This window comes from Misgurnus anguillicaudatus, chromosome 24 (genome assembly GCF_027580225.2).
Source record: "Misgurnus anguillicaudatus chromosome 24, ASM2758022v2, whole genome shotgun sequence".
NCBI classification, from domain to species: domain Eukaryota; kingdom Metazoa; phylum Chordata; class Actinopteri; order Cypriniformes; family Cobitidae; genus Misgurnus; species Misgurnus anguillicaudatus.
In genome coordinates this window covers 11,322,264-11,337,764 of record NC_073360.2, presented here as the reverse complement: position 1 = coordinate 11,337,764, position 15,501 = coordinate 11,322,264, and the positions used below count along the sequence as shown (strand labels likewise).

Sequence of the window (15,501 nt, the reverse complement as noted above, 5' to 3'; positions counted from 1 at the left end):
CTAATGATTTTAGCTTTAAAATGTGTAATATAGTAACATTAAAAAGCATCAGAATTAACACAATACTGTGTTCTACCTTGCACAATGTGTGATTTCAACATAAGAATTTATAATTGGAAATTTTATCTCATTTTCTGCTGAAATTCTCATTACCGCAATGTGTCCGGCCGTGTTTGAACATGCGTTATGTTGTAATTTAATCAAATTAACACAAAAATATTAAGAAAAAAAAATAAATGGATGTTTTGCTAGACTACTTTAGAGGACAGAAAAAATATTTACAGAATATTCATGTATAATAATCAAGAAAAATTAGGAAAATGATGTGTCCATGCCTGATGTTCTCATCCTCCGCAACATTTTTTGAGAACAGTTTAAGCACACATACAGAATTTTAATAAAGTTTGATTTTGAGTGACCAAGCACATGGACCAGTAACTTCAAGATGGCTACCAGGTAAGATCATTTTTTTACAGTTAATTTGAAATATTGTCTTGTCAGAATGCTTACACGACATTTTGATTATCATTACCGCAACAGATGCTTATTAAATGTTAATTTAATTAATAGAAGCATAATACTTTGATTTTAAATGCATGTGCAGAATCTCCAAATTATGTTCTTTTAGGTTTGTCATGTCATTTTGAAAATATGTCAGTGTTGATGTTTTCTGACTGTTGCGGTAATGAGATTATTTAGGACTAATTTTTTCAATTATGTTACAAAAAGTGTTAAATGATAAGTAAAAGTTTTTAAATTAATGTTCCCATTTACTCCAGACTTTGTTTTTCAATGTCTGGTGGGAAAAAAAGTAAATTTAAGCAATTTTTACATTTTCATGCTTGACATTTTTAAAACCAAGTTTTCGTGATAATCACCCGTATATTCAGTGGGTTTGGCCAAATGCAATAAGTATTTTTTTACCATAACTACATTTGACCTTTTACATTTTTTTCATTTAGAAGACGCCATTTCCGAAAATAATAAAAAAGGATGGAGCATTAAAGATGTTGCTAAAAAGCACATTATTTTGTGTATTTGTTGTAATGCAATGTGTTTACAAGGTTTAAGGTTAAAAAATACATATACCGTACATTTTTTTTGCTTCTCTATGCCCCGCCTCTCTGAAACATTTCAACAGAACTGCATTGTTCTAAAAACGGGGTGTTCTGATTGGCCAGCTATCCAGTGCAATATGATTGACCGAATACCTCAAGCGTGTGATAAAAATGTTACACCCCTTATCATATTTGATATATCAAAGCACAGCGTCTCCATGACATGGCGGCGATAGCAACAATACGACAGCGAGAATAAAAGTTACGCCTACTTTCTTTGCATATACATTTGGGCGGTTTCTTGCAGATCTTTCCACATAGTGATGTCGATATATGGGGGCGTGTTTGAATAAGGCCCATTGAATAAGTAAGGAATAATTGACGACGGGCCATTGAATTATAAGAAAATAATGCACACCAAGCGGAGTGCCGTTACACCGCAGGTGTGCATTATTTTCAAATAATTTAAAGGGCCGGAGTCAATTATTCTGCTTATACTACGGTTACCACAAACATTGCTCTGGTGACTATTTTTAAAACATTTGACAAGTTAGGTGTCTGATTTACAGAAAAATAATCAACACCCATAGAACATTTCTCAGCCAATCAGAATGCAGCATTCAACAGACCCGTGGTATAAGGAGTGAGATATAGGAATACAGATCGGATCCAAATTGTATCTCTGGTTACCTCAGGCATCCAGAGAAAACAGAAAAGCAGATGGAGAATAATTAGCATAGCTGCTCTTCATAACATTTAAGCATTTGAATAATTTTAAGCACATTTGCATTTGATCTGCTATCACTAGAGTACAAGGTTATGAGATGTATTATGTGAATTCTTGGCTAAAGAGATGTGTTTTTTAAACCGAGTGTAACTGAGCTTTGAATAGTGTCAGGAATGTTATTTCGTAGTTTAGGAGCCAAGCACAACTACCTACTTTTAGAGGAATTTTCTATCATGGGTACTACAAAAATTCCAGAGATTTGCAATCTTAAAGAATGTCATGGATTGTAAAAGATCAATTAAGCACAAGGTCCTATATGGTAAATAACAATAGTTTGTAAATAATATGAAACTAAATAGGAAGCCAGTGTAGGATTGTGATTATTTACAGTGTATGATCATGGTGACATCCTTCTGTATTCCGAGATTTTGGTCTAATAAGTAATATCTCTGTTCAAGTCATTACTGCTCACATATTCTGTAAATCGGCCACTGGCCTACAATTGGCGCTTTTGCACATGTACACCCCATCCAGAACTCTAGGGATAGTGAATGAACAGTGATACCTTTACAAAAGGACGCAAAATTACCTTGCAGCTCGTTCACGTTTACTTTTCCTTGCTGGTAGATCTTATAGACTCTGTTCAGTCAGCCACATCTTTCACATTCAAAAACCATTTAAAACGTATCTTTTCCATGAGTACTTGACCAGAATGTCTTGAATGCTCTGGCTATATACACTCACCTAAAGGATTATTAGGAACACCATACTAATACTGTTTGACTCCCTTTCGCCTTCAGAACTGCCTTAATTCCATGTGGCATTGATTCAACAAGGTGCTGAAAGCATTCTTTAGAAATGTTGGCCCATATTGATAGGATAGCATCTTGCAGTTGATGCAGATTTGTGGGATGCACATCCAGGGCACGAAGCTCTCGGTCCACCACATCCCAAAAATGCTCTATTGGGTTGAGATCTGGTAACATTTTAGTACAGTGAACTCATTTTCATGTTCAAGAAACCAATTTAGAATGATTCAAGCTTTGTGACATGGTGCATTATCCTGCTGGAAGTAGTCATCAGAGGATGAGTACATGGTGGTCATAAAGGGATGGACATGGTCAGAAACAATGCTCAGGTAGGCCGTGGCATTTAAACAATGCCCAATTGGCACTAAGGGGCCTAAAGTGTGCCAAGAAAACATCCCCCACACCTTTACACCACCGCCTGCACAGTGGTAACAAGGCATGATGGGTCCATGTTCTCATTCTGTTTACGCCAAATTCTGACTCTTCCATCTGAATGTCTCAACAGAAATCGAGACCAGGCAACATTTTTGTAGCCCATCCGCCTCAAGGTTGTGCGTGTTGTGGCTTCACAAATGCTTTGCTGCATACCTCGGTTGTAACGAGTGGTTACTTCAGTCAAAGTTGCTCTTCTATCAGCTTGAATCAGTCGGCTCATTCTCCTCTGACCTCTAGCATCAACAAAGCATTTTCGCCCACAGGACTGCCGCATACTGAATGTTTTTTCCTTTTCACACGATTCTTTGTAAACCCTAGAAATGGTTGTGCATAAAAATTCTCAGTAACTGAGCAGGTTGTGAAATACTCAGACAGGCCAGTCTGGCACCAACAACCATGCCACGCTCAAAATGGCTTAAATCACCTTTCTTTCCTATTCTGACATTCAGTTTGGAGTTCAGGACATTGTCTTGATCAGGACCAAACCCCTAAATGCACTGAAGCAACTGCCATGTGATTGGTTGCTTAGATAATTGCATTAATGAGAAATTGAACAGGTGTTCCTAATAATCCTTTAGGTGAGTGTGTGTGTGTGTGTGTGTATATATATATATATATATATATATATATATATCACACATCATTTTTCTATCTCACTAAATGGGTGTCTCTAAGAAACATTGAAACCTTGTAAGGTGAAAGTGATTTTGTATAGCACTTTTCACATTATTGTACCTTAATGTAAATTGAATAGAAGAAAATTGCTGGTCATTTAATATTTTATATCGCTTATACACTTGGATAATTTACAAATGTCATCATCTTACTGAAATATGTAATTGAGTTCCATTAGCGTAACGATGAACACTACCATTTTCATGGTGTTTAAAAATATTGCGAAGGGGCAGCATGTATATTTAAAATGGCAAAGGGCCTAAAACAGACCCTTGTGGCAGTCTGTACTTTACTGCCATTAGCTTAGATAATTCTCCGTTTAAATTAACAAAATGGTAAAGGTCAGACAGATAGGATATAAACTATATCAGTATAATTTTAATAGACACATTAGACATAAATTAAAGCATAAAGCCCCAAGAAGCAGTGGGTTACCAGTGCATTTAGCTGTTATAAAATGCACTGTAACACCACTGCTTCGCATTTTGTAAAGGACTTTTGTTAGAGCCCAAATTCAGAGCGATGATCAAAACTTACACAGAGTTTTTAGTGTTGAGTGAATGCATCAGTGTTTAAGTTGGGTAAGATCGCCATGTAGTGGATAAAAGCGAAAATATGGTTTGGAGGTAAAAACTGCTCAGGGAAGCGTTTTCTCTTAATTGACGAGATAACTCAACAATATTTATTGACATTTATCTGGATATCGCCGTTAATTGTGCAATTGTAGAAAATAAAAATTATGATTAAAGGTCATGTTCTTTCTGATCCCATTTTTGAAACCCTAGTTAGTATGTAATGTTGCTAATATATTAGCATAAATAATACCTACAAAATGATAAAGCTCAAAGTTGAGTCACTGCGAGGCGATATATTTTCTTTAACCAAATTCCCCTTTCAAAGCCTACAACGAACAGCCGGTTTGGACTACAGCCCTCTACCTCCTGCTTTAATGACATCACTAGACCAGTTTTTTGACTAAGCTCCGCCCATAGGAATGTGTCAGTCACCAGCTAAGTTAACGGCAAGCTAAGCTGCTATCGAAACACAACAACCTAAACGAACTACACAATCAGAACTTGAACTCGATGATTGAAATGGATCTGTAGTTTGCCAAATGACTAGGATCTCTTATATTCGATTTTCTCAATGAAGTCATTATTACAAAAGTGTGGTGGAATATCCCATTCAGGTGATGTCTGTTTGTTTGCCACTGTACTAAATAAAAACCTCGGCCGTGGCAGCTTCAAGACCCATTTTATAGTGGGACATACGGTCTTTCCACGTGATTCTAAAGACTTAATGAATTAATTTTCATTTGTACTCAAAGTTACACGTTTCGCTCTTGATCATGAGTGATGCTATTGTACCACGGTGCAGGACTTTTCTTTCTAATTCGCATTATTTGTATTATCTATGTGAATGTTGACAACCGGCGCTTTATCAACATTAACCAATAGCTCCAAGAGGAAATCTGCAAACTCCTAGAAAATCAATACAGGGCCCTGGGGGTCTATACACACCAAAGCAAGAGATAACAGGGATTTTTTTTCTGAAAGCGCAACATTTAGCATTAATACTTACTTAAAACTGAGTTAAAACTGTGTTGTGTTGTCTGAATAACATTATGAACATCTCTATAGATTGTTTCAACCAGTTAACTGTTAAAACTGTCCTTGGTGGTCCTCGTATGATTTACTTATTTGCATTGAAAAATCCTATTAATCCTTTTTTGTGTGTGTGTAAAACTATCTAAATGTTGCTCTCTTCTGTTTCATTGAAGATACGCAGTGAAGAAACAGCTGCAGGTCTGTCATGTCAGTCACTGGGCATGTGAATCGATATTTAATCACACTGAGAAATTGTGCCACCAAATTGTGATTTTGTGTGTTTTCAAGTCGTCTACACAAATGCACATTATATATGCTGCTTAAACATACGTTCAATACAGTGCAGAAACCACTCCATGCATTTTTTCTATTATATAATTGGCTACTAACAGCATAAGAGGCCCTTGCGTAGGGTCGGGCCCTTTTGCACTGCAGGGGTCGCCGGGGTGCCCCATATGGCGATGCCTTTTAGGTTTCCATTTATATTTCTACAAGACTCTCGTTCTTTTTTTAAATTGAGTGACTTGTTTTATTGGATTTTTGTCCAGGGGTCGTGTATCTGCTATTTATTAACTTTCCTATCCATATTAGAGTCTGTCTCAACTGTAGAGGCAAAATCTTCTAAATAAAAAGTAAAAATAAGTTTCTGTGCCTCGTGCACTGCAGGGGCAACCGCCGATGCCGAGCAAATTCAGTCTCTGCAGAGTATCGCCATGCATTGCTAAACAAGGCTTCCCACAATACATAGCTTTTTGCCAGACTAGCAACATCGGGCCATGCGTTTTTTTTCTCTGCCCCCGATGACCTCCGTACAACTCCGTTCCACCAGGTTGATTCGGCTCCGTGCTGGCCGTGCACAAAGGTTTCCACTTCACTGATTCAGGAGCAGTGTTTAGAATGGCATTAAGGCTGCCTGCTGCTTTTATAACATTTGCCTTTTTTATACAGCGTTGCCCAGCATGCAGTATTTATTTGAGGCTTTTCATCCGACGCCGCTATCGATTTCGTTCTGCGTTGGGGTACCGATGAGACCGCTCTTGAAGAACTCTCGGATGACTTTTAGTTTTGTGCTGAGAAAGATAAAGGGTGCGTGAAGACAGCTGTTGCGTGTGTGTGTGTGACTCATTTTTATGTACAGTATTTGTGCAAATTTATGTATTTTCGACAATGAAATCTGAGAGAGTCCCCTGCTAACAGATCTGTCAGAAATCTCAGCCAATCCTCAAGGTGCATCGAACAGAACCGGCTAAAAGTTAAATCTCACAAAAACATTGCAAAAAACATGCCATTTTTTATTACCATTATACAGATTTTGCCCTAAATTCTCATTATACAGTACACTGTCAGGAAAAATGGTCAAAATATGTACCTCGGCTGTCACGGGGGCGGTACTCTTTCAAAAAGTACACCTTTGCATATAGAGGTGTTCATAGTAGTACCTCAGAGGTGCATATTGATATCAATTTGTATGCATATCTGTACTTAATGGTACATATTAAGACCTTTTAAGAGGTACTATCCCAGTGACTGCTGGGGTATATATTTTGAACATCTTTTTTAACTTTTCATTAAAATATATAATGCAAATCTTTAGTTTTATTAAAATGTTATTGTTTTCTTTTGACTTTTTTGTGTGATGTCTTGGACGCGTTCCCCTTAAAAGTGCAATGTGTAATTTTTAAAAGGATCTCTTGACAGAAATCCAAAATAATATACAAAACTATATTATCTGGGGTGTATAAAGACCTTTTTTATAATGAACTGTTATGTTTTATTACCTTAGAAAAAGATGTTTTTATCTACATACACAGAGGGTCCCCTTACATGGAAGTCGCCATTTTGTGCCGCCATGTTTCTACAGAAGCCCTTAACGGACAAACTTTGTTTACTAAGTTGTCTCCATCAATGAAATGTTTGTCCGGTGGTGGCTATTGTAGCTTCTTTATGCGTTTCAAAAGCGAGGGGTGATCAGTGGACTGAGCCGTTGGTTGCAATTTTCAACCTCACCACTAGAACCCGCTAAAATTTACACACTGCACCTTTAAAGCAGTAACAACTGTTTGATATTGTATTGGGCCAGACGGTCTGATGTGTTGTACACATTTTCATACACACATCTCGGTGTCGCCCAACCTGTCTGATTAATCCGACCTCTGAGCCCACAGTGGCAACCAGACCACATCTCAGAGCCTTTGAGAAATTAAGATGTCCTAATAAGAGAAGCAGATAAGGCGTGCGGCACAAGTTTGCCTGATTGTATCTGATTACCACTTTAAAACGCTGTCTCTTCCAATGCATAGCATAACAAAAGCCCTTTAATTTAGCCAGTGCCCTTCTGCCCGAGTCCACCAAATTGAAATGTAATGGAAACAATTAAAGCTTAGTGAAGAAGGTCTTACATGCTGTTGTCTCACAAGGGCAAGAACAGCGAGAGAGTGAAGCTCCATCTAAACATACAAATTGTCCAGCGACATGACAAAGTTGAAAAACCTTCAACTTTATCCAAATGATGAGCGACTTTCAAGAGCGACAACCAATGGGAGTGAAGCATAGAGGTCACATTATTTATCTTTCGTGAGTTACTGCAGTGGACGGTTACTCATTTGTGTATGATTGTTACTTGGACAGCAAGAATTAGGAATGCCTCCTAACAACCTTATTGAAAGAGACGTACGACACACAGCGACAGGGTCACTTGGAGTGTGCATGCAGCATTAGATTGTTTTTTTTAAAAACATAAAGTCTATGACTCTCATAAGGCCTTTTTACACAGTCATTACGGAAAATACTTATTTTTTCGAGGGCGCACGATGCGAAGTTCGCAACAACATGTATGTAGCCCGTCGTGTGTGGTTCGTAATTTTTAAAATGTGTTCGGCGCGTCGAGTGAACCTATGTGCATTACGTGTCTTGTCAAAATAAGTGCCTGCAGCAGACGTGTCTAAAGGGTTTATGATAAAAGAGACGCTCGCGTTTGCCAGATACTCGCATAATCTCATGCGTAATCAGAGTTTACTGTTAAGGGAGTGTGTTACGTGTATTTTGTAAATGTGAGCGTCTCTTTTATCCTAAACTGTTTTGACGCGTGTGCAGCAGGCACTTATTTTGACAAAACACGTGATGCACATGGTTCACATGACGCAATGAACACATATTTTGAAAACACAAGCAACACACATGACACTTTGGAAAAGCAGTCACGAGCCGCCACTGTGTGCGTGGATTTTTGTTTATGATCAGGTATCCTCTAAAAAGTCCTATATACATGTACATACGTACACATCACAACCATGTTTAAGCTATTAAAAACGTTCAGATGCAAAAATGAACTAAATGTAAAATTAGTTAATGATATTGCGCAAATGCTCTCGGTCGCTTTAAAGGTCTTCGCGAATTATTTTGTTATAAGACTCGGATATCATACATCACGTCTCTTTTACTGTAAGTACACAGAAAAAATGAAGACAAATGATGCGAGTTTGAGTCGGATTTTTATGAAGAACATCTTTATGTAACTGGCAAAAGAAAACTTCGCCAACCAAATGTTTGCCAAAAAGCATGCATGTGTATGACATCAAAGTTTGCCTAAACACCGAGAATCCGTGTCATGTTACTTCAATATCATACAGTATGCTCAGCATGAAGTCGAGCACACAAATTGTCGTCAGTATGGCCTACATGAAACATGACTGCCATCTACAGGTTTTTGTATTCCTGCGTCCCACACCTAACCCCCCCTTCTGCAGGATACCGCAGAATTTCGGAAGTGCTCGTGGCGTTCTGCTCTCTGAGACGGGCATTTTTAAAGGCCACATCTGTATATATTTGGTACCGTTATGTATCGTTGATATACCAATATAATATAGATTTTTCTTTGAAGATAAAGCAGTGTAATTGTCCACGTTTGTGTACAACAGGTTCCAGTTACATAGAATTAAGTTTTATGGTGCAAACAACAAAAAAAATTGATGTCCAAATGTGGACATCCAGGTCTTAGGAGGTTAAATAAAATTTTAGTAATCAAAAAGCTTATCTTATTAATATTAAAACATTAACAAATACAATTTAACACTAATTTATTTAAAGTTTTATTTAAAATTATAAATAGGCCAATATATTTTGGCTGGCACGGTAAGCGCAATATACTACAACTATGCTACTGACAAGCAACCAAATGTTTATTTTTTTCTTTTAATCATAAGACTATACTTATTTTGTTTCACTTTTCATGTATCTGTGTTAAATGTAAATATGTTAGTATATCAACAATCTATGATTTTACATTAGCAATAAATACAAAAAAGCAGTGTCTGGGGTTCATATTGTAAAGTGCATCACTTCATATTTTGGAGGTCTTTCTTTGTCTGATCTCTATTTTCATGCTGATGCATTGAATTAGATATGAATCCAAAACATACTGTTAGGTGTAAAGGTAGAAATCGCTGGTCTGCACAACAATTTTCTGGGTTTTTCTTTGTGTGATTAACAGCAGAAAAAATGAAGTCATTATTTAGTGATAATCCTCACCTTCATTTCAGGTGTTATATTAGTTAATCCATCTGTGATGCAGATTAGAAGTCAATAGCGTTTTCGTCTTGCAGCCTTGGTTCTCACTTGCGTTCTCGTAGTACTTTACATTTATGCATTCAAAAAAATGACAGCAGTGCAATATGGACTGGTTTAGTGATACGGTCATGGTGTTGTCATTTCAGAAATAGTTGCAATGGAAAAATCGTGGATTTATTTCCAGGAACAGCCTCTAAAATAATACATTTCACATTTTATCTCTAAAATTGCTAGGTTGTTTAACCCATGGTTGTGTAAAATGCGGACAAGCCCACCTGCTGGATTTAAATGAACTTGTGCTGGGTTGTTTCAACTTATGGTTGGGTCAAATACGAAAATTTTCTAGGTTAACTTAACCCAAAAGTTGGGTTTGTCCATATTTTATGCAGCCATGAGATTTTTTAAAGTGCTGTATTTCAGAAAATGCTTTAATGCAAATGCAACCCAGATTTGCATCTTTCACAATAAGTGACTCAGATAATGCCCCCCCTCATTTTCTTTGTTGCTATGCAGTCATGTATTACATCAAATCATTTCAGTTTCTGTGTCAATAGGCAGAGGTCACGAGAGAGTTCTCACTCACGGAAAAGAGCGATAGGATTCAAGATCAGACAGAAATTAAACTGTCAGATGATAATTGAGGGGGAGCTGGGTGGTATGTAACGTCAGAAGATAAACAGCAAAAGACCCGTCTCCCATTTGGCCTTTTGCACTTCACAGTCATTTGGGGTTGCATTTCTCAGCGCGCTGTATTTTGGGATCCATCCTCATTCATTTGGTTAATTGCTCTCAATTGCCTTACGTATCCAAAGTATATAGATCTTTTTTGTAATGCTGTGCAGCCCTGAGCTATCAGACAGTTTGGGTCAAGAGTTCACCTCTCTGTAATGGTGGAAAAGAGCCGATCTGTATGCAGTGTAGTCTTGATTCTAGATCTAAGTTAAAGAAATTGTGCTTATGAACAAAATATAAATCAGAATTGTCTGGGTTAGGGTGCAAGATTACCTCTTTTATCTTATGCTTAGACTTTCACTGAATAATCTTCATTTGATGGTTCTTACACTGGTCTTTTGACTTTTGAGATTTACATAAAGACAATTTGTACAATTTATAATGACATTTTAGATATAATACACACTGCATATACATGCATATACACTGCATATGCATATACACTGTAAAAGGCGAAAGACGCTCTAAAAAAAAACGTAATACCTAAACAAATTTAGATTTAGAAACGTAAATTTTCTCACTTTAAAGGTTCAGTGTGTAAATTTTAGCAGCATCTAGTGGTGAGGTTGTGAATTGCAACCAACAGCTCAGTCCACTTCTCACCCCTCCCTTTTGAAACACATAGAGAAGCTACAGTAGCCACCACCGGACAAACAGGTCATCACCAGAGACAACTAAATAAAAAACTTTTGTCCGTTAAGGGCTTCTGTAGAAATATGGTGGCCCAAGACTTCCATGTAAGGGGACCCTCTGTGTATGTAGATAAAAACATTTCATTATAAGGTAATAAACAAATAACGGTTCATTATGAAAGGTCTTTATACACCCCTGATAATATAGTTTTGTATATTATTTTGCATTTCTGTCAAGACATCCTTCTAAAAATTACACACTGCACCTTTAAATGAAAAAGTTATGGTGAAAAAACATAAAAATTACTTCAATTGGTAGCAGCTAAAATATTTTAGCATTTCAACTTAATTTTTTTTACTTAAATTGAGAAAATTCCAGATTCAAGTAGTCTTTTAAGTTGATCCAACTTTTCCTTTTTACAGTGTAGATTTGAGCTGCCAACTAGGGCTGGGATAAACGATTATTTTTTAAACGATTAATCTAGCGATTATTTTTTCGATGCATCGATTAATCTAACGATTCATTTTATCAGTCCGATTCGACTTCGATTCGATTCTCGATTATCTCCCCATTAATTAAATAATAGCAATTTATACATGTTGATTTACATATCTGAATGTAAACATTTCAATATATGTTCATTGCTCTTAAAATTTCAAAATAAAAAAGACTATACAAGTGCAAAATAATGCATTCTTAGTCAGAGGTAGCATTCAGTAAAGCGTTTGCAACTCATACTGTGCAGTTTAGTAACAGTATAAAAATCTCAAGTTCAAATTACTTTATTTTACATGCATTTATGAGCAAAACCTCTTTAATGTGCCTTTCGATGGTCAGTGTAACTTTTAAAACTTGATTTGTTTATTCCACATTGTTTTCGTGCTGTTCTAGTCCATTTAATGACAGATATAAACACAATTATAGACTTAAGAAGCACATATATTATTAAATCTCTCTCTTAAGTTTGTTAAGATAGATTAGGACTCATTTACTGCTGGACAGAGAGAGAATGAAAGCGCAGTCTTCTGGCAACAGTGACATATTTCATTGCTTTCTGTTAAATTGCTCAAAATCATGACTGTTTAAAACACACTTGGCATCACATTCATGACTTTATGGTAAAATGACACTTTTTCGTGTCAATCCACGAGCATTTAAACCATAAACAAAGCACTTTCACATAATTGAGCGTGAGCAGCGCAGCAGAACCGACGCAGAAACGATTGCAGCACTGTTGCTACAGAGCCGCGAGCTCGCGCTGCTCATGCGGTGGGGTGCATGCTTGTTAACATGGGCGCTGAAAAAAACACGCGCCGCACGTACTTCTCACACTTGCTGTGTGAAACCGGCGTGGACTGAAGCCACTCGCGTTGCTACTATTCTACCTCGCCGCCTTTTTGGGTCTGACGAATCGACGCGCATATTTTGCGTCGACGTCGTCGATTACGTCGACGCGTTGTCCCAGCCCTACTGCCAATGTTTACTAACTTATAAAGTTAATAAAATAGGTTTAACAGCATTTGATTTTTGTATGCAGTTTAAATAATTGGACACAAGTTGAATTTTTAATTATTTTGCTGCCGCGTTTTTAATAAAAGTTGCCAGCCAGCACCAGCATTTTTTATGATTTTCACAAAAGTGTAATGCCTTCCAGAAAATGTAGTTCTTTAAATATATAAACATACAATATATAAAATCAAAGAACAGACCCTCTGCTTTCAATCAAAAATATCCTATCTTTATTTTTTCTCTTTTTATCATTTCTCAAATATGGGTAGCTTCTTAAAAAAATCTAAATATCGAGTAAAAAAGGGCTTTGTTAGATATCAAATTCAGAGTGATGATCAAAACATACACAGAGTTTTTTTTTTACTGTTTTTGGATCAGTGGATGCTTCAGTGTTTTATAAGTTAGGTAAGAGCATCACCTAGTGGATAATAGCGGAAATATGGATTATCGTCATTGGCAGGGAAGCATGTTAATGATAAGAGTTAATGATAACATCCATAACCAGACTCTTTGTTTATTTTTAATTGATTAAAACCCTTTCTACACAAACAATACACTGTAAAAAAGATTTGTTCGTTCATCTTAAAAAGGCAAGTTCAAGTAATATAAACACTTACTTACCTACACTGAAAAAAATGGTTCATTGAATTTAATCAATTTTTTTAAGGTAAGTGGTTGCAATCAATTTATTTAAGCTACATTTAAACAAAAAACGTAACGTAAAATAAAATATAAAAATTTTGTTTAAATGTAGCTTAAATAAATTGATTGCAACCACTTACCTTAAAAAATTGATTAAATTCAATGAATCATTTCTTTTCAGTGTATTTCATTGCTAAAAAAATATTTATTTATTTTAAAATTGTTATTTTGTTATCATCAATCTGAAAAGCTCTGTGTCCCTGATTGGCCAGCTAATCTGTACGTTGTGATTGGCCTGAATACCTCTGACGTCATCAAGAAATGTGGCGCTCCTTACCATGTTTGAAAGATTCGCTCACAATGCAATGCTGACAGGAGTTAACTTACAGGCTGTGAGACCAAGCGGGAGGAATTACTGTATGATAATGTCGTTCTTGTCTACATCACCAATCCCAGGAAGTAAACTGTTGCCTACAATCCGTGCTTTTGTTGTAGTCCAAGAAAAGAGATTTAACTTGCATCATCATTTACTTTAGGGTTTGTACCTTTTGCATATCGTTAACATGTACTAATACACACTTAAACACCAAAGGAAATGTAAAAATTGTGAATCGGACCATAGGTGCCCTTTAAGTTAACCCAAAAAATCTTTTTACAGTGTACAGTTTGCAGAACACTGCAGATCCATTGATTTGAATGGAAATGGTCCAGTTTATTTGAAAGTACTTGACTTCAGATTAACCCGGTTATTTCCCTTTAAATGGATTTTGTCCATTTCTGTCTGTTAAGTGCTTTCTCTATAGTGTAAGCACACTCGCCCTTAGGTTGCATGTGGGTCAAACGCTGAAATGCGACACTGGACAAATTTCAACTTTGATCTCTCCTGCCATTGATCTTAAAGAACGCAGCCAATGATTACCAGGCAATTTGAATGCCTTGTAATTTCATGGCCGTTGATGTTGCACAAATCAGACAAAATTATAATGATCTTGGATGTATACTACATGCATTGAGTTGAGCATAACATTGAAGGCTTGTAACATATACGGAATAATATTATTTGTGATTTAATGAGTAAACAAATCAAATATAATCACACATCTGGTTTGTCAGTGACCTACAGTCATCACAACCTGATGGCGATATACATACGACATGTTTTTAAAGGGTCCTCACAACAAACGCTGTTAAACAAAGAGGCGCTGTCTTTCAGTCCTCCTACAAGACTTCTCACTGCAGGTTACAAAACCTCTGCCTTTTTTTGTCTTTTCATTGATTGTTTGGCTGTGGGCTAATATAAAGGTTTTCCTGTGTGTCAGTCACCTGTCAAACCCAATCTGACCCAACACATGACGGCCTGTCACGTTGACGGGCTTCCCAAGCAGCTGTCAGTCAGGCAGTGCTGCTTCTGAGAGGTCCATGAGCACCCCATGTGAGGTAAAGATGCCCGGCACTAACAGAGATCGTTGGGAGTGATGTAAGGGATACAAAAAAAAAATCCTTGTTTCTTGTTTGCCCTCCGAAAAGTTGCTGATGGGTAAAACTTAAAGTAAAACTGACAGCAGCGTGTTCACTTTTGGATAGCATATTTTTTTAACGTTTCAGTCTATGCTGAATTTATTGCAGGATTTTCAATAAAGCGTCTGTCTTTTATGCTAAATGAACGGGGGGATGGTTAAACTACGGTAAGGCAATGGTTAACAAATACTTATACTAATGATTAGTCATAATATATGTGCAGTTGACACTTCCGCATCCACATGCAGTGAGTCTTGAAATTTTGCGCTGGATGCACAGCTTGTACTTTTGCTTTAATACGTTTTCGACATGATGTGCGTCTCTATCCTGTTCCCGACGAATCTTCTTGGCATAACGGTCTGAGCTGCGAGTGCTGTCACAGAACTGAAAGTGAGAAGTGAAGTTTGAGTGAGATTGTGGTGATAAATTGCGATGAGAAAAGCACAAGGATGTGTGTTCGCAGGTAACTCCATTCATGCTAATGACTCAGACGTGGCTCACGTAGAGAGGAAGTAGATTGACTGACGCTTTCTTACCGTGTTGTTGACATTAGCGACTCAGTCGAGTGTTGATTAAGCACTGTCAGTACA

General features: G+C 37.0%; 1 protein-coding gene across 1 annotated transcript in view; it reads left to right on the top strand.

The window, feature by feature from the left end:
* The window catches only part of gbe1b (glucan (1,4-alpha-), branching enzyme 1b), a 174,246-nt gene that overhangs the window by 78,876 nt on the left and 79,869 nt on the right, over window positions 1–15,501 (top strand). The gene's annotated exons all lie outside the window — the stretch shown is intronic.